The sequence below is a fragment of the Hylobates moloch genome, unplaced genomic scaffold (assembly GCF_009828535.3).
Source record: "Hylobates moloch isolate HMO894 unplaced genomic scaffold, HMol_V3 SCAFFOLD_16, whole genome shotgun sequence".
Taxonomy (NCBI): Eukaryota; Metazoa; Chordata; class Mammalia; order Primates; family Hylobatidae; genus Hylobates; species Hylobates moloch.
Genome location: NW_026652291.1, coordinates 7,931,119 through 7,956,037, shown reverse-complemented (window position 1 = coordinate 7,956,037; position 24,919 = coordinate 7,931,119). Strand labels below are relative to the sequence as shown.

General features: G+C 42.7%; 2 long non-coding RNA genes across 2 annotated transcripts in view; one reads left to right on the top strand and one right to left on the bottom strand.

The window, feature by feature from the left end:
• Positions 1 to 24,919, top strand: part of LOC131381532 (uncharacterized) — a 52,857-nt gene that overhangs the window by 5,659 nt on the left and 22,279 nt on the right. The gene's annotated exons all lie outside the window — the stretch shown is intronic.
• LOC116484760 (uncharacterized) overlaps positions 1 to 24,919 on the bottom strand; it is a 54,755-nt gene that overhangs the window by 11,801 nt on the left and 18,035 nt on the right. The window contains exon 3 of the long non-coding RNA XR_004252661.1: positions 2,685 to 2,893. This is a non-coding gene — a long non-coding RNA (uncharacterized LOC116484760). The remainder of the gene's footprint in view (positions 1 to 2,684; positions 2,894 to 24,919) is intronic.

Sequence of the window (24,919 nt, the reverse complement as noted above, 5' to 3'; positions counted from 1 at the left end):
TGTCAAAGGACAAAATGTGCCAGGTTCTGCCCATGGTGAGCTCATGGTCTGGCGAGATGACCAGAGCACTCACAGACAAGCCATGACAGTGCAGTGTGAAAAAAGTGTCAGATCAAAGAAAACAAGTTTCTGTGGGTCTCTTTCTGTGCAGATTTTCTACGATCCTATGATTCTGATTTCATTGTTTTGTTCTTTTGCTTTGTTTTGTCTTTGGTTGCTTATTTTTAAATTTCCATTTCTGTAGTTTTAAATTATTGTATTCATGTAGGATATACCTCCATAAAGCTCATTAACCTTCAGCGCACAGGTTGATGAATTTTTATATATAAGCACACTTATGTGACCACCACCTAGATCAAGACACAGGATATTCAGTACCCCAAATGTGGACACTTTATTTTATTTATTTATTTTTGTGAGACAGAATCTCACTCTGTCATCCAGGCTGGAGTGCAGTGGCGCCATCTCAGCTCACTGCAAGCTCCGCCTCCCAGGTTCACGCTGTTCTCCTGCCTCAGCCTCCCGAGTAGCTGGGACTACAGGCACCTGCCACCACACCTGGCTAATTTTTTTGTACTTTTAGTAGAGATGGCGGTTTCACAGTGTTAGCCAGGATGGTCTCCAACTCCTGACCTTGTGATCCGCCTGCCTCGGCCTCCCAAAGTGCTGGGATTACAGGTGTGAGCCACCATGCCAGTGAATTGTTTTAAACCTCAAAGCAGTGTACTTTATAAATAAACAAAGGAAAATAAAATTACAGAGACCAAACGAAAAATGAATTCTAAAAAGATTATGAGCCAGGCGTGGTGGCACACACCTATAGTTCCAGCTACTCAGGAGGCTGAGGCAGGAAGATCCTTGATCCCAGGAGTTTGAGGCTGCAGGGAGCTATGATCACTCTGCTGCATTCCAGCCTGGGTGACAGGGTGACACTCTGTGTCAAAATAAAATAAAATAATAAGATTATGAAAGAGGCAGTGGTCATGAGCACAGGTGTTAGCACAGAGACAAATCCAAAACCTGGAGCTGGCATCCACAACCTGTGAGTCCCTAGGAAAAGCATCTCATCTCTTTGAGATTCGGTTTCCCCAACTGCAAATCACCAAGGACAATACCAAATTGGGAGGATAAGAACTGTGAGATCGATAGGGAGAGTTGTGCAGGTAACTGTAGTAGGACAGGTAGAAGCCCCCCATGATGTGGCCCACAATGAGAGGTCAGGAAATATTTGCTAGTCCTGTGATGAGAAGACGGCAACAATGCAGAGATTCCACTTTGCAGCAGGTCAATAGTTTGTATGGCCTCTAAGTTACGGATTTACTTGTTCAAAGGAAATGCCATTCATAAGGGAAGAAGAACATGTCATTGATGAGTGATCATTCATTGTGGAGTTCAGGGTAACTGTTTTCCAAATTTTAAAAAAAAGTGATTACGTTGAGACTAAGAAATCTGGGGTTCATCTGTCTTTACATTTTTTGTTCCATGATTTTCTCAGTGTTCCTTGTCACCTGGTCTTTGTTATTTTCTGGGAAGAATGGACCTTGACCTCAATCGTTGGACAAGAGCTATGAGATTTCAATCAGTTTTAATGCAAGGATAAGTGCTTCTGGACTCTGGGGATTTTCTTTTTGCCACTTTGGATCCCATAATGAATAATCCCCATGTGATGGTTAATCTTATGTGTCAACTTAGCTGGGTCAAGGTGCCCAGATATTTGGTGGAATATTATTCTGATGTTTCTGTGAGGGTGTTTTTGGAGGAGATTAACATTTAAGTTGGTGGACTTTGATCAAGACTGCCTTCTCTAGTGTAGGTTGGCCTCATCCAATCAGTTGAAGGCCTGAATGAATAAGAAGGAATTCTATGTAATACCCGAAATCAGCCTTTAGTCTGTAACTATGCATCTGCTCATCTCTGGGTCCCCAGCCTAACAGCCCACCGTGCAAATTTTGGACTGATCAAGACTTCACAATCACACCAGCCAATTCCTTCAAACAAATCTCTCTCTATGTGTGCACACACAACCTAATTGTTCAGTTTCTCTGGAGAATCCTGACCCATATATCCCACAGAAAGAAAGAGAGTCCAATTTCAGTGGCGTTCATGATGCCAGGTACTCAGCAATCTCTTTAAGAGGAAATAACAGTTTCCAAAGTCCTGGAAGCCTGCAGTGGAACTCTGGTATGTGCACTTCCTAATGCTTTGAGAATGGTGTGGTTTGGCTCTGTGTCCCCACCCAAATCGCATCTCAAATTGTAATCCCCACGTGTCAAAGGAGGGTGAGGGTGATTGGATCATGGGGGCAGTTTTCCCCAAGCTGTTCTTGTGATACTGAGTGAATTCTCATGAGATCTGATGGTTTTATAAGTGTTGACAGTTTCTCCTTACTCTCTCTTTTTCCTGCTGCCTTGTGAAGAAGAAAGTACTTGCTTCTCCTTCACTTCTGCCATGATTGTAAGTTTTCTGAGGCCTCCCTGGCCATGTAAAACTGTGAGTCAATTAAACCTCTTTTCTTTATAAAATACCCAATCTCGGGTATTTCTTTATAGCAGTGTGAAAATCGACTAATACAGATAGCATGAGTGTCTAAGCCTCTCTGAGCCTTGCTTTCCTCATTGTTATGGGGAGGTAGTGGAATCTGTGCTCCAGGTTACTTGGGAGAGTTAAATGATGTGTTATATTACCTCCTGGTCCATGGTAAACACTTCTCAAATGTTGTCTTCTCCTTCTTCATTCTGAAAGCAGACCACTGGGAGAAAAGCTCTGTGGTTTTTTTTCTCCTTTGCAAACCCAGTACATTCTCTCTGATAAATCAGGACCACAAAGAGAGAGTTGATGGGAGAGATGAATGAAGCGCCAGTTCTTGCCTCTTCTTTTAATTCAAGTTTTATCTCTATGGATAAGCATCATCAGACATTGGTCAAACATTTTATGGTTTAGAAAGGAATTATAATTCAGAGAAAGAAAATTAAATTACATAAAAGGAAAGAAGTAGTTATAAAATAAGTTCTCTGGTTCTATGTATCTTTTTATTTTGTACACTAATTTTTGGACATGTCTGTTAATCAGCATTTAGCTGTTTTACAACTGGTGCAATTATTTTGTCAAAGGTCATAGGGGTTTTTTTGTAGTTTTTTTAAATTAATCTTTGAAAATAAAGTTAATTTACAGTTTATTAACTTAGATTACTAGAAATCACTCCCATGGGCTTTTCAACTGCAACAAGACCTCAGAAAAGTGAGCTTTTAAGACTAATCTGTAAGACTTAAAAACATTAATAGCTATCATTGAACCAGCAGGAGAAAAAATAGACTGTCTATTCTGTCCCTCTGCATTCAGAACCAAGGTTTTGTATTTTCCCCATAAACATCCAGAATCTGATTTTCCTGTTCTTTTTTCCAGCAAAAAAAATGGCTATTTTCCATGATGACGATAATCATATAGCACCTAAGGGCTTAAAAACACTTTCACTCTCAGGCTGTCTATGAACGTGCTCTTAGCTCACTCCTGAGAAGAAAGGAGTTTTATTGACAAACTGTTTTTTCAGTTGAATGAATTGAAGCTCAGGGAGGTGGGCTGGCTTAATCAAGCTCAGGTGGCTACAAGTGGTTGAGGCAGGTCTGAAAAGTGAGGAAGGAACCAAGCCTGTGCACTTTCCTGTGATTAAAAAGATGGTGTCTAAATTATACATATTGAACAACCAAATTGAACACTAGCCCTGTCCCCATACCTAGGTCCCCTCTCCTCGCAGTCCTCCCCATCTTTAAAGCCCCAGGAAGGTATGCCCAGATTTTGAGAATTGACTAGGTCATTCCAAGCCTCAGTCCAAAGTGACCAGTTGAGTGTTTTCAAAGGGCCACGGTGCAAGAAAGCAGAGTGGGCATCTCCTATTTGAAATTGAGGTCCTTCCCCTGACATGCATTAACCGCGTGATCTTGTCCAAATTGCTACTTCTTTTTGACCCCAATTTTCTCCTCTGTAGACAGGAAGAACAATATCCACCTAGTAGCATAAGTATTAAGTAAAACAATGTGTGCAGATGTGTGAGGATCAGAGTTAAGCATATAATAGATGCTTAATAAGTGCTATCCCAATTTCTCCCTTCTCTGGAAAGAGTTCACTTTGCTTGAATACCTTGACATTGATAGGCGTGTATGGAAAATGTGAGGTCTGGTAAAGCAGAGGTTGCAGGAGATCAGCAAACCTGACTCTCCTTCTTCCTGAGAACACGGGAGACCACATTAACTGGCCTCCTTTGCAGTTAGGCATTGCTGTGTGTCTCTGAACATGATGAAGAAAATGATGGTGAATTTAAAAGGACAGTTCTTTTCCTTCAGGAACACACATTCAGAATGAACTTCAGCAAGCAATAAACTTCAGATCTGGCCAATCATTGATAGTTGGGGGTTTATCTGTTATAGTGGCTAGTGTTACCTTATCCAGTACTTCCCCATGCAACGTGGTTCATTCACTTAGAAATAGCTCACACATTTAGATGCACAGTAATGTGTGCACATACACAAACACACACACACACACACACACACACACACACACACAAACCAGAAATTTAACATTTTTGTGGATACAGTGAATGTTTTATGGAATTTTAAAAATTCTTGATAGTATCAAGAATTAAAAAATGTATGCTTGGAGAGACCTTCAGAGGCCAATTGAGAATTTCCCTTTTATAGCCGTCTTGCAGTTGACCACCCACTGCTTGAACCTCTCCTCTGATATGGTGCCCACTGTCTCCCATGAAAATTCCTGGCCAAGACAACTCTAAGTGTTACAATGTGGGCTTCATGTCAAGATCAGAGCTGCCTTCTCTAATGCCTAGCCATTCACCAGGGCTCCACCCTCTGAGAACCAACAGCCTGCTTGTTTTCCTATAGAGAATCCCCTTAAATAATTGAAAATATAGCCAGTTCCTCCATAACCTTTGGTTTGAAAGTGCACATTTGTTTAATGTGATCGATGTTATAAGGAACAATGTGACATTACAAAACTACACCTAGCTAGATGGAGCCACATAGAAATGTGAGACAACTTACCCTCCCATCTCAGGTCACCCTTCCTCCATCACTTCACAATAACTCACAAGCCTCCCCACTTCCCAGGCCCCCTTCCACAAGCAAGCTTCAGGCCTTTCTCAAAGTTAGTGTTGCATTTATTGTAGCATGCATATATTTATTAACTACTTAACTGGTGCAAAACGGCAGTATCTGTTCTATTAGGTCATATATTTTTAAAAATGTATCCCTGATGAAGTTTTTGAATGTTGTGTCCTAGCCTAATTTCCTCTCTAATCCCTGGGATTGTGAGTGATTTTTAGGAACACAGATGTCACAGTGTGGCAGAACTGACTGTAGAACTTGCCTCTTCCTTTGGCTTGTTGATGAGATAGGGGAGTATTTGTCATTAAGGTACGTCTTCACATTCTCTCAATAGAAAAGAACCTTGCACCAGGCTTGGCCTGGTGCTGGAAGCTCAATGATGACTAAACACAAGTAGTTCTTGTGTTTCCAGAGCTTACAGATTATAGTCCTCCCAACCTTTCAATTCTCCTAGGAAGAAGAACAAATAGACAAACAAAGGAGGATGACAATGAAATGGTGTAATTTCTGGCTCAGCTAATCCAACCACTGAAAACAGAGAAAAAGGAGTGAATTCATGTTGGTGGGTCACTTGTACCAGGGCCTATGCCAGGCGTTTATATAACCATTAAGTCCATTCAGCCCAGCTACAAGCCCTGGGGTGAGCTTTACATTTTCCATTTTGGAAGTGAGGGACTGGGGAGTTTTAGCATCTTCTGAAGACCTAGGGCTCAAATCCCATTGAGCTCTGACACTAATTCTTATGTATTTTTCAATATGTCATGATTTTCCCCAGTGTGCTTTCTGCCTTATCCAATGTCTACTCTGTTGAATTAAGGACCAGATATGTTTTTGATGCTGATGATTCTTTGCATGGTGTTCACATATTAGCCAGGAAAGTGGGAGTTGGAACTACCAAATAAAAGTAGGCAGGATTTGCCTGACCAGGGAGGTCAAAAGACAAATACACGTATGTAGATTGTTAACAGATATTATTTGACTTCAAGCCCAATTCAGAACTAATAAAGTTTGCATAATTCATGCAATCATAAAATGAAACATTTTGTAAAATTGCATCACATATAGAAGAGATGACCTATCATCTAGTATCTATGAAGTGCAAGGGTGATATCAAAGCTGTATTTCAAGGGGCCTTTGAGAGATAATTTGGGGCCAGAAATGGCCAATATAGTGGAGTTGTGGCCCTTTGGTGCCGGCATGGAAACTAAAAGCTGGAACTGCAGCCAGGAATGCAGTAAAAAGAGACTATGCATCCTGTTTCTACGACTTATATTCACCACGGCAGACAACCAGGTAATTCAATTATCTTTGGCCTTGGAAGTCTGTGTCATGTGGTTTATGTACCTTTCTCTATCAGTCCCTGTTGTTCCTTCAGACCTGAGGGTGGTGGCCCTTGGCTGGATGGAGGAGGGAGGGCACTGGTGTGTACATGGACAGGAGGCTAAGAAGAAGAATCTGTGTTATTTACTCTGAAAGTGATGACAATGATCTCGTGGTCCAGAATGCATTGTCCCTTGGAGCCCCCAGTAGGAATAACATAATTCACTTTTATAGCATCACATTTTATACAAACTCTTTTGCTGGTGAAGAAAAATGTCTCATCTGACATGATTTCAGGGGAAATCTCCTTGTGTTCTTTCTCTCCCTTGCCCCTAATATTCTTGTGCCCATCTATAAGAGCACATAAAATGTGTGGCATGCAGGATGGTAATGAGATGGCAGACTTTTTCTAACATCAGAATTTCAATAAGGATGAAATTTGCCTCCAAAAGAGGACAGTGATCTTTTCACAAACACTGTCCTTTGTCCTGAGGCACACAAAATCCCCAAATCCCTAAAATATTTCATCTGAAGATAAGATAATTTTGCTCTAGCTTAGGCTGAAAAAGAAAGAAGGGGGAAAAGCCATCTATCAGATGCAGCCAGAAAAGTCCTGTTGCTTAGGGAGAAGGTAAATTAAAGGCTCCTATCTTATCTGTATTTCAATTAAAATCTTATTTTTGGTCCCCGGCAGTGCAACCCGTTGAAGTCTTTCCAAGTAAAAAAAAAAAAAATGCCATTTCAGTATGTGGATGTTAAAGAAATCTTTAATGGGTATGTTCTACATGTGATATGGGCTACTTTTCATGTGGGGGAGAAATGACATGAACAATATTTTGAAAGAGATATGAAATTTACAAAAGTCAGAAGGGCAATGGATGCATTACCCTGGTGAATTCTTTCTCACAGGGTCTTTTTATTCACTGAACCCCATTCGAGTATCTGCTAACTCACCCCCAATACTTAAGAAATTATAGCTAAGAGGTTGGGGGAGGAGATCCAGGAAAGGGGAGTTAGGAACTGTCTGAATATCTCGTTATCAAAATCCTTTGAGGCACTGAGTTCAGGACTGGGTTTATCACAACAAAGCAGGCAAAAAGAAAGAAGCCAGTATTCAGATTAGAGACTGCTACCCATACGAGTAACTCTTATTGAAACAGCTTAGTAGAACCCAATGAATAAGACCTAGTGCTTCATGCCAAATTATAGACTAAATCAGGAATCAAGTAATAAATAGACCAATCAACCAATCAATCAATACAATTAAATGCAAAAAAATACATAAACTACATTCCAAAGTAAAAATAAAGCAATTGTAAAAAGTGAGTTTTATGTCAGCCATCAAGGAAACACTAATGAGGAATTTGTATGTCCACAGCATTGTGCTGTATAATCCTTGGGGGGTAAGGATGGAGATGTGATAAAGGAGTGATATGGCTTGGCTCTGTGTTCCCACCCAAATCTCATCTTGAATTGTAATTCCCACATGTCTAGGGAGGGACCTGGTGGGAGGTGATTGGATCATGGGGGCAGATTTCCCCCTTGCTGTTCTTGTGATAGTGAGCGAGTTCTCATGAGATCTGGTGGTTGATAAATGTCTTTGTGCATCCCCTGCCCTCATTCTCTCCCCTGCCGCCATGTAAGATGTGCCTTGCTACCCTTTCACCTTCTGCCATGATTGTAAGTTTCCTGAGGCCTCCCAAACCATGTGGAACTGTGAGTCAATTAAGCCTCTTTTCTTTATAAATTACCCAGTCTCAAGTATTTCTTTATAGCAGTATGAAAACAAACTAATATAAAGAGTATGTTCCAGAGTGAAAGGAGGAGGTGTAGGCTCTATTGCTAGCTTTGCTACAAATGACCAAGACAAAGGTCAGTAAACTTTTTCTGTGAAGGACTAGATAGTAAATATTTCAGGCTTTGCAGACCATATGGTGCCTGTAGCAACTACTCGAGTCTGCTGCTGTAGTACGAAAGCCACCATGGACAATATGTAAATGAATGGGCATGACTACATTCCAATAAAATTTTCTTTGTGGACATTGAGATTTGAATTTTTTACATGTCAGAAAATATTATTCGTTTTTCTCAATCATTAAAACATATAAAAAACACTCTTAACTCACAGATGATACAAAGAGAGACAGTGGCCAGATTTAGCCTCTTGGTGATAGATCAGCCAAGCACTGATCCAGATGATACCTCAATACCACCATAAGGTGGTCAGGTTCACTACTGAAGAAGTGATGTAGATAGTGCATGGTGTGAATTGTGAGAGCACCTTAAGTATTGGAGTTCCAAGAGAAAGCATCTGCAGGACTACTGTTGGGACAATTAGGCTGCATGAGGGAGGAGAGAGGCTGTGACTCATTTGTTAGGTAGAAACGTTATCAGAGGGAGTGATGGGCTAACAATAATAACGTAGTATGTTATCTTACTGAGCCAACATTTTCTGAGCACTTACCTAAAGCCAGGCACCGTTCTATACATCCTTCCAATTCTTTAAGCTTTATGTCAATGGAAAGAGATAGGTGTTTTTTCTACCACCACAATGCAAATGGGGAAACTGAGGCCAGAAGAGTAAACCAACTTGCCAGAGGGCACAGAGCTGATAAGTGATAGATCCAGAAAACACTAGAGCTGGGAATTTGGAAAGTGCCATGTAGAAGTATAGACCCGGAACTCAGGGGTCAAATTATCTGAGCTCCTATCGGGCCTTCATCCCTTGCCAGCTCCAGGAACCAGCTTCCTAAACTCTGAGCCTCACGTTCCTCCTCTGTGAGACAGAACAATCATTGAATCTACTTTCTAATGTGACATTGAGAAATAATTAAACTTATGGCTCATAACTAGTGATCAATAAATATTGGCTAATACTACCATTAACTATAAATTGTCCTAAGCCTTTTCAAACACATTTGAATGTGGAGCTATTAGTACAGTATATTCTTTGCTTCAAAATTCCCTCAGTCTGACTTTGATTCCTCTGAATCTGTTCTTTGTATCAGGATTTGGCAAATGAGGCCGTAGTCCCTCCATTTATAAATTCATAAATATTATGATATTGTAAACAGCAGGGAAAAGTCCTGAGGACGTTTTTAGACAGCCCCGGGAAAAGCCCCAGGAGTGCGCATGTTGTCCCAGACTCCGTTGGGTCTGGAAACATAAGCAACAACAGCACCGCTTATTGAATGCAGACTCGATGGGCTCCTAGGGACCTGGAGGCGAATCTCACCTGACCCCTGCCTTCGAGGAGGGCGACATGCAAATCACTTCCACCAGCATTCTGGGTGCGTGCGCAGCCAGTCCCTCAGGTGTCTCATCCTGAGGAAGACCCATATGATCAGCTCAGCAGATTCCGTGTTGTTTTATGAACATCCCTAATTATTTTAGACAATGGGATTCTCAAGTTTTGAGGATTTTCTTTTCTTTCCTATAGTTCTTGATTTTAAAATCAAGATCAGATCCTACCATCGCATATTCCAAGTGCTCCCATCCTAATAATTTCTGGAGATTTCATGATCTTGAGAACAAGTTCAAATCTCAAAGTGTTTTTTTTCCCCTGACATTCAGGATCTTTCAAACTCTCATTCTTCTATTTATACAACAGAAATTTATCAGTTTTTATTTCTATCTTTCAATAATTTTACAAAGCACAGAATCTAGCATCTCTGAAATTGGGATGTACCTTAAAATCAATGGCATACTTCCAGGACACATTCTAGACACTGTATGCAAGGAACACTGAGGACACAGTGGACACAGCCTGCATGCATGTGTACATCAGAGGACCTACATTGCAACTTGCAGATTCTCAGAGATAATGGTAACCTGGACATAATGGTAACCAAGAATTTAAGGGCACAGCATGTTTTTTTTTAACCCCCCAGACTCAAATAGTTGTGGGAAGTGGTGAACCAGTTGGGTTTATCAACATTCCCAAATAGGAGTCAAAAATAGGCCTGCTGTCCATAATTGCAAAGCCAACTTAATTGTCTGGCTTCAATAACCTTTGTTCTTTTGTGCATTCTTTTAAGCAACACTGCATCATCATCACTCTTGATGGCAGAAAAACAAACACTCTGTGGAACAAACACAGACACCAACTGCAAAAGTGACTCAAGAAAGTTGCAATCTGTGAACAAGTTTTAAGACTATTAAGACAGTACCTTCCTTTTTATCACAAGAATTACATATAATGAAACTCTACTTCTACTTAAATCTAAGGGATTTCCTTTGTAAGTGTAAAATACAATTTCTAAATAATAAGGAAGAATTGTGCTGTGGTTTTATTATCGATGTTCTTTTTTTCTCACTTTTTTATTGGTAGTACTGAAGATATTGTTTCATCTTGCAATTGATGATATCTTAGATTCAATAAAATATAGTTGTGTGCTAATCACAGACCATACTGGGATCAGAGACACTGAAGAACAGAGATAGTTCTTGCTGTAAGGACTCAGAATCTGCTAAAATGATATCAGCCGCCAGGTCCTCTAGGTATGATTTCCTTGGACTATCCCTTCCGTATTGATGCACATTTACTTATCCTTCAAGACCCAGGTTAAATAACATCTCCAAAGAGATATTTTCCCAGATAGTGCATCATCTCTCATTCTCTGCAGAAATAACAACTTCTTCCTTGGCACCTCTATAATGTTTTTATTATAGTCAGGGGCACTGGAGCCAGGCACCTTGGTTTAAATCCTGGCACATCCTTTTGCTACTTTTGTGGCCTTAGGCAAGATAATTAGGTACACCGAACCTCAGTATCTTCATCTATATTGTGGATCTATATCTCATTCTCATCTCAGATAGCTATTTTGAGGATTAAATACATTAATATGGGTAAGGCACTTAGAAGAGTATCTAGCATAAAGTAAGCAGATTTGACCATTATCATGCCACAGTGTCAGCCTTGATCCCACTGAAATTTGGTTCGTTGTGATGTGGGTCTGCATGTAAGCTCCTGGAGGCTGAAATGATGCCTGCTGTCAGTTTCATTTCTTTCTCTGCAGAGAGTACAGCATTTGGCTCAGAGGACAGATTCGTTCATTAAGCCCATCCACAAATATTTGCTAAACACCTAGTATGCATTAGCCATTGTTCTAAGCTCTAATAATAAAGCTCTTAAAAGTATCTGTGGAATGAATGAGCTAATAATTATTCGCTTTACAAATAGTGGTGTGATAGCCAGAAAACAGACCAAGCACTTGGGACGCATGAACTCTGCATGTGATCTCTGTCATGTTTTGTGTATTTTGCATAATGTTTATTTGTTTAAACTAATAAATACTTTCCTAAAATTACAACCACCGCACCTGATAGCATGGTCTTCTAGACTGCTGTCTGGTTCAACTTAACTCCCCTAAGGGGCTGTCTCTGACTCATCAGGGGTCATGCCTCTTCGTAATGTTAAACGTCTCCACATGCAGTCTGCGGGAGTTAGATTCCAAATGTTTCAACCTCAGCTGTTCACTACTCTCCCTCTGCTCTCCAAGTTGTCTCAGCTATGAACCTTGTCTCCAGCCTACACTCTTTCTCAATACTTCCAAGCTGACATAGACTCAATTTCCTTTTTGGTTGTGTTTTTGTTTCTCTATCTCAGCCCTTCTTCCTTGCTATAAACCAAATGTTTGTGTTCCTGCAAGTTCATATATTGAAATCCTAACCCCCAATGAGAGAATATTTGGAGGTAGGGGGGCCTTTGGGAGGAGATTAAGTCACGAGGGCAGAGCCTTCAAGAATGACGTTATCAAAGGGACCTCAGAGAACTTGTATGCCCAATTCGCCATGTGAGGATACAGTGAGAAGACGGCCGTCTATGAAGCAGGAAACAGGCCCCCAAGAGACATTGAAAGTGCCAGTACTTTGACCTTGAACTTCTCAGGCTGCAGAACTGTGAGGAATAGATTGCTGTCTGTTATAGACCTCCGGTTATAGACCTCCCAGTCTATGGTATTCTGTTACAGCAGCCTGAATGGACTAAGACAATCCCAAGCATAACTTTCTAGATAACATTTGCCTTCCCTCACAGGCAACCTCCCCAGTTTCTCCTCACCTGACAGCAGCTACAGAAAGGTGATGTGTAGCTGCAGGTGCTGCTCACCTAATGTTTCCCGGTCTCCAACTTTTGGACACAGGGTAAGTCTGTTTCAGGAGCTCTGTAACAGCTTTGGCCAATGTGCTGTGAACAAATGAAATATGGCTCCCTTCCAGGTAAAGCACTTGTTTGCATGTGAAGACCCGTCAGTTCTCTGTGGCCTTCTGACCTGGCGATAAGAATAGTCATCAGGCTTGAGTTTTGGAGTGAGAAGTCAAGGAATAGAACCCCGTTGTCCTCATGATGGACTCGGGGCATGAGAAAGGAATAATGATCAGATACTATTAGTGATTAATATCTGGGAGTTTCCTAATACCGCTGCAGAGTGGATACAATTATCCAGACTGCTAAGGGCCGACAACATTTTCTACATCCTTAAGCTCTATTTCCTTTTGGCTCATTATAATGACACATTAACTGTGCATGTACTGTGGATGAAATCCATGTGACATTCTTGGTAAAACCTCAGCCAAACATTTTCAGGTCTCTCTATGTGTATCCTATGGAAGATGGCCTGTGTTGCCAAGTTGTATGCCGATGAACCAGTACTGGCATTTATTACAGTTGAAAAGTAGCAGAAAGCTGTCTAATAAAACTTCTATTGTTTAGTGAACAGGGCTGGAATTAGGTAATGGTGGCAGGCACATTATAAGCAATTGTGCTTGATGCAGGGTTCCCTTAGATTCATTCATGGTGTGGAGTCATTTCCAAATGCCAGTCTCCACTCTGTGTGCAGTACCAGCATCTAATGTTTCTAAACATATTTTGGCTCAGTGACACTTTAATGGTATACAATAACACTTGGCCTCCCTCTTAGAAAAATGGGTACTCTCATTTATGTAAACATTGGGCCTTTACCTTTAACCATTTCCATTTAAATGCAAATTTCAATCATGTCCACCTTTCTGTGTTCCAACATGAGCATACAGAAATGATAGCAGCTTGAATCCAAATTTCTAGAGGCTGGGAGCTGCTTCCTACGGGAGTCCTAGACAAGTTTAAATGGTTATTTTTTGTGTGGCTTCATGTTGCTGAGATTAGTCTCTAAGAGAATATTTTGCCTTTATTGGGAGGAGTGGCTAAGTCAGAAGAAGGAAGGACGGCTTTCAGAGCAGGGGACAGAACAGGGATGGATGTCCCAGAAGTGAGTAACACCTTAATGGACCCTGGCTTATATTCTTAGACATGGACCCCCAAAGACAGAATTCGGGGCCCAGGGGATCCTAAAGGGCTTTGATGTACAATGACTGCATTGAATTTTCCTTCCTGAGGGCGGTCTTAGTTTCTCGGCATATAACCTCTGTCATCGTCATCAAGTCCTGAGTTAACGAGTTCATGCTCCCTGGCCTGATCCATCCTACCTTATCTATAGACAGGATTTTGGGGCCCAGGTCAGGCTAGACCAGGAGCAGAACAGCCTTGATAACAGTAGGGGAAGGAGGGGCCTGCACAACCTTGGAAGGCACTGGATGGGAAGCGGTTTACTGGGCTAAGTCCTTAGGAGGGCAAAGATGGGGAGTGACAGGCCTTCAGGGTACCACCCAGTGAGACTGCCAGGACTCAGTGATGAGGGCTTCTGGACTTCAGAAGCTTCTAGAAGTTTGTCTTTTCAAAGAAAGAACACTGGTTCAGGATCTAGACTGCATGAGTTCAAATCAGGCAATTTCATTTCCCAGATGTGGGACCATGAACAAGGCTGTTTACTTGGGTCTGAGTTTTTGCAAACACAGAGCCAAAAAACAGTAGTTACACTCATGGAGCCGTACCAAGGACAAGTATGCTAATGACACAGGCACATAGCTTAGAACAGTGCTTGCTCCCCTGCAAGTGTGCAGGGAAAGTTGGGTAGGATCCAGTGCAGAGGATGAGGGGGCAAGAGGTCATGGTATTTGCCCTTCTCCTTTATCACCTGGTGGCCTGAAAGATTTCCTCATGTTCAGCAGTGAAATCCTTCAAGCTGAAAGGCCTTCCCTTGGGATGGAAAACGGATCAAAGAGAAGCTGTTGTTACAAAGGCCCGAGTTGTCCTGAGATCACAGAAAGGCCCTTGAGGAAGCATATCTAACAGGAGAAGGACACAGGCTTACTGTTGAAAGCAAAGAAGAAAAGGGAGGTAGTGGAGCGAGCAAGCCCTAGATCGAGGCTTGGTCCTGACGGTTGCTATTTAGAAACTGCATGATGTTGTTATTGTGAGTTGATATAATATTATTTAACATTCTCTTCCCAATTGGGAAGGTGAGATGTGACCCACTAAAAACCCCAGAGAGGCTGTAGGTTGTGTTAATAAAAAAACGAGGTCAAAGCCAAGACAGGTGCATCCCTGAGCAGTGCTGGTTAAACAGCTCTGAGGTTTATCTTTGCTTCAGGGCTATGCCCTTGAACAGGAGTAGAAGCGAAATATGAGAAGACCTCAGAGGAGCCTGTCTACAATCAGAGAGGATGCACCAGGCCATGTCCTGTGAGTTGGAAGGGAAGGGAGGATGCCTTAGCATGGAGGGCAAAGCCTCCTAAACAGCCTCTTTCTGGAAGATTCGCCTTATGGTATGCAGCCAAGAGTGGCAGAACTGAGCACAATGGGAGGATTAAAGGGCAGGGAAGGCAAGATTTTCCCATAATCTGGATTTTGTATCAAAGAGATCAAAGAGGCTGTCTACCAGGTGATGAACACCCTTTCAACAGAGAGATGCAAAGTGCTTCCTCCTTTACATGGGACATTACTGAGGTGAACTTTGGGTTGCTAATGGGATCAAGATTCTCAGATTGCCTCCCCGAGAGAAGTTTCCTGCTTCTGTATATCTCAGGGGCTAAGGAATTGCCATGAAAATGTTATTCCCTTAACAGCCAGCAAAGGGAGCTTCTTATTCTAAAGGCAGGCAGATGTATTCTTCCCTTCTAAAGAAACACTTGAATGTTGGAGTCAGAGATGCAGGGAGATGGTGGCAAAGGAAAGAGGGGCTCGCTGCTCTGGCACCAGACAGTTCAGCAATACTTGTCATGTATCCGGGACCTCCCTGGAGGAGGAGAAATGACTTCCGCAGCCTCCACTGGAACTGGGCCGAGGCTGTGTGAGGAAGTGAGCATGAAACCTGTGATCTGTCACTCCCACAGCCCGTTCGTTTTTTATCAAGTCAAGGCATTGTGGAAGCTTTCTGAAGAGTGGGTTTGTGGCTGAGTGCGGTGGCTCACATCTGTAATCCCAGCATTTTGTGAGGCAGAGGCAGGTGGATCCTTTGAGCACAGGAGTCTGAGACCAGCCTGGGCAACATGGAGAAACCTAGTCTCTTAGAAAAAAATACAAAAAATAGCTGGGTGTGGTGGCACGTGCCTGTAGTCACAGCTACTGAGGAGGCTGAAGTGTGAGGATGGCATAAGCCTGGGAGGCAGAGGTTTTCAATGAGCCTAGATCACACCACTGCACTCCAACCTGGGCAATAGAACCAGACTCTATCTAAAAGAAAAAGTCTTGGGCCAGGCGCGGTGGCTCACGCCTGTAATCCCTGAACTTTGGGAGGCCGAGGTGGGCAGATCGGGAGGTCAGGAGATCGAGACCATCCTGGCTAACACAGTGAAACGCCGTCTCTACTAAAAATACAAAAAAATTAGCTGGGTGTGGTGGCAGTCTCCTGTAGTCCCAGCTACTTGGGAGGCTGAGGCAGGAAAATGGCATGAACCTGGGAGGTGGAGCTTGCAGTGAGCCGAGATCGTGCCACTGCACTCCAGCCTGGGTGACAGAGCGAGACTCCATCTCAAAAAAAAAAGAAAAGAAAAGGAAAAAAAAAAAGACTTGCTTGGAAACACTTGCTTCAGATATGGGAAGATGGAGTGAGTTGTAGGGAGACTAAACAGGTGGGAAGAGGTGAAAGGTCAGGCAGGATACAGACTCACATGTGACTTGCAGTTGAGGGTAGTTTGACCATCTTACAAAATCAGTCTTCTATTTCAGTTTCTTTGCTCAGTCATTTATTAGCTTGGAATGGGAGAAATTAGCCTATGGGCATATTGATTTCTTTGTCTGTAAAATGGGGATATCAACACTTGGCCCAGTTGATAATCCTGAGAATTAAAGGAGAAAAGGGATAGGAAAAAGTCTAACAGAACCTGGAACCTGATGAGTCTTCACCGAGTGCTATTTTCTGGAACTACAGTTAGCCTGGGCTCCCTAAGATCTACGGCATGCATTTTTCTCTGCGTCTCCTTCATCGAATGATTCCCATGAGAACTAAAGCTCAGAGAGGGTAAGTGATTTGCTCAAAGGCACACAGTTGAAAAGAAGCTGCTGTAAGTGAAAGCTGCTGGCCTGGAGGCCTGTCCACCTGAACTTTGTATTCTCTGCTCCACTGGCCCCAAGCTCTGTTTAAAGAGCTCTCCTGATAAAGAGCTCAAGACTCAAAGGCAGCAGCCCATTTCGTACTTGGAGGGATGGCCTAGGACTGTCTTCCCGAAGCTCCTAGCCGTTTATCTTGGGAAATAGGGGTGAGAATCAGTGAAGCTGCTATTTACTGTTGGGCACAGGTGCTGATGACAATGAGGAACACCATGCAGTGCTGAGAGTCAGGAATCCTGGATTCCAGATAAATTAATCTATTGCAGCATTTTCCAAAATTTGTTCTATTAAACTTGTTCTTTAAACGAAAAGTAACTTGCATTTAAGTGGGCAATGCCACAGACCTGCTCCTCTCTGATATTCTCATACCTGTTTGCAAAATAGTGGCTCTGAGAAGTTCTCAAAGAAAGGATCCTGGGTTTCATCTGAACTTTTCCAAAGATCTTGGAATATGGAGCCACCTTTGTCACTTGACACCTTCTAACAAGTGGCAAATGCTGCTTTATTTAAACACTCATTTCATGGTATTTCAGCCTCTGTTGAATCTGCTTGATGCCAGGCACTGAGTTGGGCTCCAAAGATATTCACATACATTCTGTTTCAGAAGAGTTTCAGGCCTAATGGAAGAGACCAACATATAAGCAATTTTTTAAAATGCAGTGTGATCATGTTTTGAAGTTATCCAGCAGAGGACATTTGACTCATATGGGGCAGGGTTTCACAGAGGAGGTTATGGGTAAGCTGAGTCCTAAAAGATGAGTTGGAGATAGCCAGGTGATGGAAGGGACTTGGGAAGAACCTTCTTGGGTTGATTTCTGTGTACTGCTCTTGGTAAAGTGCTTGAGATCATTTGATCTGTAAGTTTCCTTAGTTCTGGCATGTGGGGCAAAGGTACGTCTTCCTGGAATCTTCATGAAGCATTTATGCTTTTGGTCTGAATTTGATCTATGATTCTAAAATAAACTGAGGGCCTTCCTCTCTTTAGTACATCTGCAAGAGTGTCCGTGAGTGCCTGGGCCACAGAAGGGAAGCTGCTTTGGTCTGGTTGATATTCCATTGAGGGGTGGGGAAACATTCCTCACCGCCCCCTGCTGGCCTCCCACCCACCACCACATCTAGAATGGCCCATCGGACTTACCTTAGAATGACACAAGCCACATCTTGTAGCAGAAAATGCCCTCGACTAAAGCCTAAAGTCCTTGTTTAATGTCTTGACTCTACTCCTTGAAATCTTGGACAATTAATAAATACTTGAAAAATGGGCTTCATGATCACTGTTTTAGAAAGTCTCTGGGATGAAATCCTGTGGCACCCAGCCAGATCAGCACAGGTACTCAAGTTATCTCAAGTGTTTTAGATCTCTGTCCACTTCCCACTCCAGCTTCTGGCTCCTGGAAATTTAGTGGTCTTCGGAATAAAATGGGGATGCATTGATATATCTTCAAGAACGCAGTAAGGGTCAGATGACATGCTGTACGAGAGAGAACTTTATAAAAAAGGGATAATTTGAGATGTGATTCCATCTTTCCCATGATCCAGGAAGAATTTGAGGACCTTACCAACAAGATTTGATATATGGTTCTAAGCCCTGGGAAGACCTAGAAGATGTTTGGCTTGGTGAAGTGTGCAAAAGGGACTTGCACCTACTAAGTCAGAAAGATGTAACAAGGTCACTGCCTAAATGTTCCTAAGGACAAAGCCCACCGTCTACCTCAGCCCTCTTCACACCCAGTGCCTACATGTGGGGTAAATAAAGAAGGGACTTGAGCCCAGATGAAACGTGCAGCTGAACCAGGTACTTGGAACCACATAATTATGACCTGGAATGGAAGTGGATGTAGAGGTTTTACTTAGAGGCTGTTACGTACAAGTGTCTTTGTCAGCGGTCCCTGCATAGGGATTGAAGATTGATTGAGGAGGGTTTTGGGTTTTGCTACTTAGCATGCTATCGAAGTGAGAGGAATATACATGTGAAAGACAGCAGCAGCTGGAGGTAAAAGAGTGTCACTTAAGGCCAAAAATCAGACCAATGATCACAGAAAAGCAAAATGGAACAAAATAGAAGAATATTTACCTGGATGTGGTTTCTTCATGAGGTTATAAAGTTTTTAAGAGCAAGAAATGGGTCTGACTCAGAAAGCCTGGGACAGAGGACATACAGGATTGGTGTGAGCTCATTCAAGGAATGATTGGGTTGACAGATAGATGAATGGATGAATTTGTGTATGTGCTTATAAACAGGCTTCCTCCCTCTCATTGTCACCATCATCACAGTCCTTCCAGCTCTTCCCTCTTCTCTAGCTGCTCCTTTCTGATGTCTGCAATTGGATGGCCCCCTCTCATCATTTAGCTTCAGCTCAGATGCTTAGCTGCCCTTAGGAAGCTGCCTCCTACACCTGTGACCTCACCACTTGTCACTCTCTACCACCACAACTTGGCTCATGTTCCACAGCACTCACCTCTCTTAAGGAATTCACGTTAGTGGCATGTGCTTGATATTTACTGTCTGTTTCCCCACCCCTCGATGGTACATTAACCACACCAAAGCAGCAAGTATGGTGATCCTATTGACTTCTGTTTGTCCAGAAATGAGGACGTGCCTAACACATGGCAGGTACTCAAGAACTATTGATAGGATTTATAAACTATTGACAGAATTTAGAATCACAAGTGAAGTTCAGACCCAAAGTAACTTTATCAACCTAATATAATTACTACCTGCAGAGAAGAGAGATCATCCTGGCCTTGGTTCTTTATAAACTGTATTGCAAATTCTTGTGTTGCTTCTGTAAGATAGATGAAATTAGCCACAGTTTATGGATTAGCAACCTCAAAACACACACGCATGCACACACTCATGCACACATACTTGTTTTTCTGCTAGGCAAAACCCCTGCAGATCTCAGAAAGTCCCCAGAAATGTCACAGCCAAGGTCCTAACTTTGTGGGCTATAGGCCCAGCTGGTCAAGAATCCAGGGCACAGGGGACAAGTGGACCAATGTTTAAGAACATCCCCCTTCCAGGGCCAGCTCCAGCTTCCCAGAGCCAGGAAAGTGCACCGCATGATGGGGCTCACTCCCAGCGGACAGCGTCCTAACCAGAGTCAGATGTTTCAGCTACAGGAGACAGGCCAGTCCCTATATATTTGGGAAAACTTGAAAGAATTCTGGAAGAGCCATAAATCTTGAACTGGAGCCTTTTATCAACCTCTAATTTATCATGGTCTCTGAATTACTTTGACTGGAAAAGTCGTAATCCATATGTATTGGAAATTTGGTCGACACAGGCCTGCTTTTCATGACAAGAGCGGTTCTTGACACATGTGATTTAATTTAAAGAGATTACACGTGGTGGCGACTTGTCTCTACATCCCTCACCCCTGTGCTGGTCATGCTCATTCATTCAGCAGACATTCTCAGACCATCTCCACATTGCCATGTCTTATGTTTGCTTATAGAGAGACAGGGAGGGAAGACAGTTCTATTCCCAAGACACCTGACATGGAATGAAAAAAAATAGAGAAGCAGACAATTACATTTTAGTGTGATAAATGCCAGAGAAGCCAAGCGTGGCATCTTGTGAGGCCACCAACTAAGGGCGTGTGACTAAACCTAGGGCATCAGAGAAGGCTGCCTGGAAAAGGGAATGCCTCCTCTGAGACTTAAAAAGCCTTCAGAAAGCAAGGACTGTATAAAGGCCTGAAGATGATAATGTGAAATGGTGGGGAACTAAAATTAGCTAGGTGTGGCTTAAACTAGAGCAGATGACATTGTAGGCATGTTGCTAGGGCCTGGCATATAGGAGGATCTCTTCTCTGAGCTCCAGACACATCCCATGGGCATGCCTTGCATCTGCATTTGGTTGGCTGATGGACCATCTCCAACTTAACGTGGCCAAAACACAACTTTTGATTTCCTCCCATGACCATACTTCTTCTCCCAAGCCTGTCTCGTGTCAGTTCTTCCCCATCTTGGCCCATGGCTCCACCATGTGCCTATTTGATCAGGCCCCAAATCTGGAAGTTAAACTTGTCTCTTCTCTTCCCGTAAACTCCCTCATCTGGTCCATCAGTGAGTCCTGCTGGTTTTACCTTCAAAGCACACCCCAATCTGTTTATGTCACCACCCTACTCTACCACCCTACCCCAGGCTTCCATCTGCTCTTGTCAACTTCCTGTAGGTATTTCCTGGATAGGACTCTGGATTCCTTACCAGCAGGAATGGTGACACAGTCATCATAGTGTCCCCAGCACTGATCACAACTGCTTGGATACATGCCTACCTGTGCACATTTGAGACTATTTGAAAGTCATAAAAAATGTTCAATTTGCCTTCAGTCCTTTCTCATACTCTTTGGTAAAGGCAGAGTAAAGAGCATAAATGACAAATCCTCCCATTTTGGGGATATCCCTGTGTACCAGTTCCTAAACCCTGTGCTAAGCACAAGAGTGTTCAGGAACACAAGAAGTGACCTTATGGAGCTTAGAGCCTAGTGGGCAAAGCAGAGGAACGGCCAGTCATAACAGTTTGGGAAAGGACTCTGATGAAGGTCATTGTGGGTGCTGGCAGGCTTGGCTCAGGGGTACCTAATGTGGCTTTGAGGAGGTGAGTCAGCTGCCATAGAGAAGGTTCTTGGGGCAGGAGATGCAGTGGCAGTGTGAATTTGGGGGAAGACTCTGCAGTGATCATTTTACATCTCTTTAGTGAGGATGACCATACAAGCCATTTGCTTTTTGTGTCAGTGCGATCATTAGTAATCTGTCCTCCTCCTCACTTTTATTATCTAAAGCATCCCTGTATGAACAATACATTTAATGGCCACCTTATCTGTAGGAGAATATTGTCACTGCCAAGGCACCCACCAGTATGACAGAAGGAGGTTTTTCCTAATGCACAGTGGACTAAAGTGGAACCTTTCAGTTAGAAAAAACTTCCTAAGTAATCCTAAGGCCACTTCCACTCTCCTGCACACCAGCACTCACTGAACTGGGGAGTACACATGCACACTGACCGGCTACTGTGTGTAAAGCATCCACAAACACTTCCAGGTGCAACAGCCCAGGGACAGGAGAGCTCTTTACCTTGCAGATGAAGAAACAGGACTTAAGTGATTTTTTTTCACAGGGCCACATACTCAGTCCATGCTAGAACCAGCACTATCTGGATTCCAGAGTTTATTCACTTTTCTTATACTCTGTCGATGCTCACTTTGGCCCTGTCTGAGACAGCTAGAAACCAGGATCAAGTGGGTTTGTTCATATGATGCTGGTTTATTTCTTTAGTCTTTCTTACTATTTTTGCTTTGGTTGTTGTTAACACTCTTCCTCCTCCATAAGTGCCACTAAAGGAAATTTGAAGCCTATGGACATCAGCCTGATTCTGGTTACTAAGTACTTCCTGACTCATGGTAAAACCTACACCTACATTTCCAGTTTTGAGGAAAGTAGTTTATTTCGGCTCTATTTGCTTTTTTCAGTTCAGGAGATGTGATGGTTAATACAGAGTGGCAACTTAATTGGATTGAAGGATGCAAACTATTGTTCCTAGGTGTGTCTGTGAGGGTGTTACCAAAAGAGATTAACATTTGAGTCAGTGGACTGGGAAAGGCAGACCCACACTCCATCTGGGTGGGCACAATCTAATCAGCTGCCAGCGTGGCTAGGATGAAGCACGCAGAAGAAAGTGGAGTGAGCAGACTTGTTGAGTTTTCTGGCCTTCATGTTTCTCCCATGCTGGATGCTTCCTGCCCTCGAACACTGGACTCCAAGTTCTTCAGCTTTTGGACTCTTGTACTTACACCAGTGATTTGTCAGAGGCTTTCAGGCCTTTGGACACAGACTGAAGGCTGCACTGTCAGCTTCTTTACTTTTGAGGTTTTGGAACTTGGGCTGGCTTCTTTCCTCTTCAGCTTGCAGATGGTCTATTGTAGAATTTCACCTTGTGATCGTATGAGTCAATACTCCCTAATAAACTCCCTTTCATATGTATTATACATCTATCTTAGTAGGTCTGTCTCTCTAGAGAACCCTGACTAATACAGGAGAGAGAAAATTTAGGTTTTGTTCTGCATTGCTGACTCCTCATTCAAGCCAGCAAGAAAGCTACTCCTAAAGGAAGTTGTACAAGATATGTAAGTTCCCTTCAGTTGCTTACTTTAAGCTGTCTCTTCATCCTGCTTCTAAGGTTTCAGAATCTGTTAAACACCACTGTGTCATGCATCTACCAGTACAAAACATGCACCTGCTAAGCCAATGTGTAGCAAGAACCCTATGCTTTATTGCATGTCCACTAAGCGTCAGGTACTTAGCAAATAACCTTGCAGGGCAGGCCATGATATTCCATTTTATGTATGAGGACAATGAAGCTTATACATTGAGGACATTTAGAGGATGCAGTGACTTGTTTTAGAGGGTCATAGTAAGGTCATAATTGGGTGTGGAATTTAGACATACACCACGAGTTGCCTAATTCCAATCCTGTGTCCTTTGTTTCACATCAGGCTACTTCCATCTCTCCATGAAAGAAAAGAACTCTGCATAATGAATCAGAAAAAAACCTTGGTTTCAATGTATTTGAACCCAAGGGACAGACAGACAGATCTGAACCCAAAAGGGACAGATAGAATGGCCTTCCTGGCAGAGGTGGCCAAACAGACCAAGGTATGGGGGTAGAGCTCTCCTGGTCTATTTTGGAGATGAGCACATTACCTATTTAGCTAGAGTGCTGCATGTATGCACGGTGTTAGGATGTCTCTGCATGTGTGTAGGTATGCTTGTCCATGTACATGTGTGTACATGTTTGTATGGCATGATTAAGTTTTAGAAAATTAAGTTGCAATCTAGTCCTAGAACAATTAAGCACCATGTTAAGCAGCATGTGTTTTCCTGCATTTTTAATAAAGAGCCAATGACGATTTTTTTTTAACCTGGAAATGTGATTAGGATGTGAAACTACAAGTAAGGTGACTGCTTTCCCAACTGAATCCACAATCCAGCCTTAAGTTTGGGTCTTATTTAATTTGCCCTTGTATAAGCAATTCTAAGCAGTCAATAGCATTCATGTGTTCATTCAACAAGCATTTAGTGAATATCTACTTGATGCCGGATACTGTTTCATTTCAGTGTTAACAATTGCAATCTGATAGGGAAGATATATATATATATGTGAATACAGCATTGCAAAACAGTGTTTTGGACTTGATAGAGACAAACATGGGCTATTATGGGCACCTAAAGAGCTTCCCAGCAAATCTGGAGGTTCATTGAAAACTTCTTTGAAGAGTTGTTTCATAGGCTGAATCTCGCAGGATGACTAGGAGTTAGCCCAGGAATGTAGGGAATATGCCAGAGAGAGGAAACTAAAGAGAGAAGGCACTGGGGCGAAGCAGAGGTTGGGGTGATGGCAGAAGTATTTACTGGTCACTGAAAACTCAGGTGCTTCCCTTTGTAGGTAGGCAGGGCCATGGGACTACTTTTAGCCAATAGGCTACAAGTTGAAGTGTTGTGTGTCACTTCCAGGCTCCAGCATTTACAAGCTGATGTGAAAATCTCAACCCTCTACCCCCTGCTACTCCACTCATGGAGGCCACATATGGAGATCACAGCAGCCTGGATCACTGAGTCACTGCATGGAGGACATTTTCCTTGGAGAGTCTCCCAATGTGCATAAGAGTTGGGTTAAGCCATTGAGATGCTGAGGTTTACGTTATGACTGGAGCCTAGTATAGTCTATTCTACCTAGTACAGCCGGTATTGGGATTCTAACGAGTTTGAATTGCCAAAGATAAAAAGGAATGCAGAAGAAGAAGTACCTGAAAGCGCCTTACCTAAATTCCAGCTTCTTGAACCCATTACTTCCCAACTGATGCTAAAATTCCCTTTTCCTCCTCCCCATTGAGAAGAAATGATGTTTGAAGCATCTGATGAAGCAATTTTAGCAAAACTGAAAAAGTGCACCACTTATTTGCAGTTTCTTTTTCCCCCTCATCTTAGCCTACAAATCTTAGTCAGACCCACAGCTGGGCCCGAGCCTTAGCCAGACAAACTCTCCTTCCAGG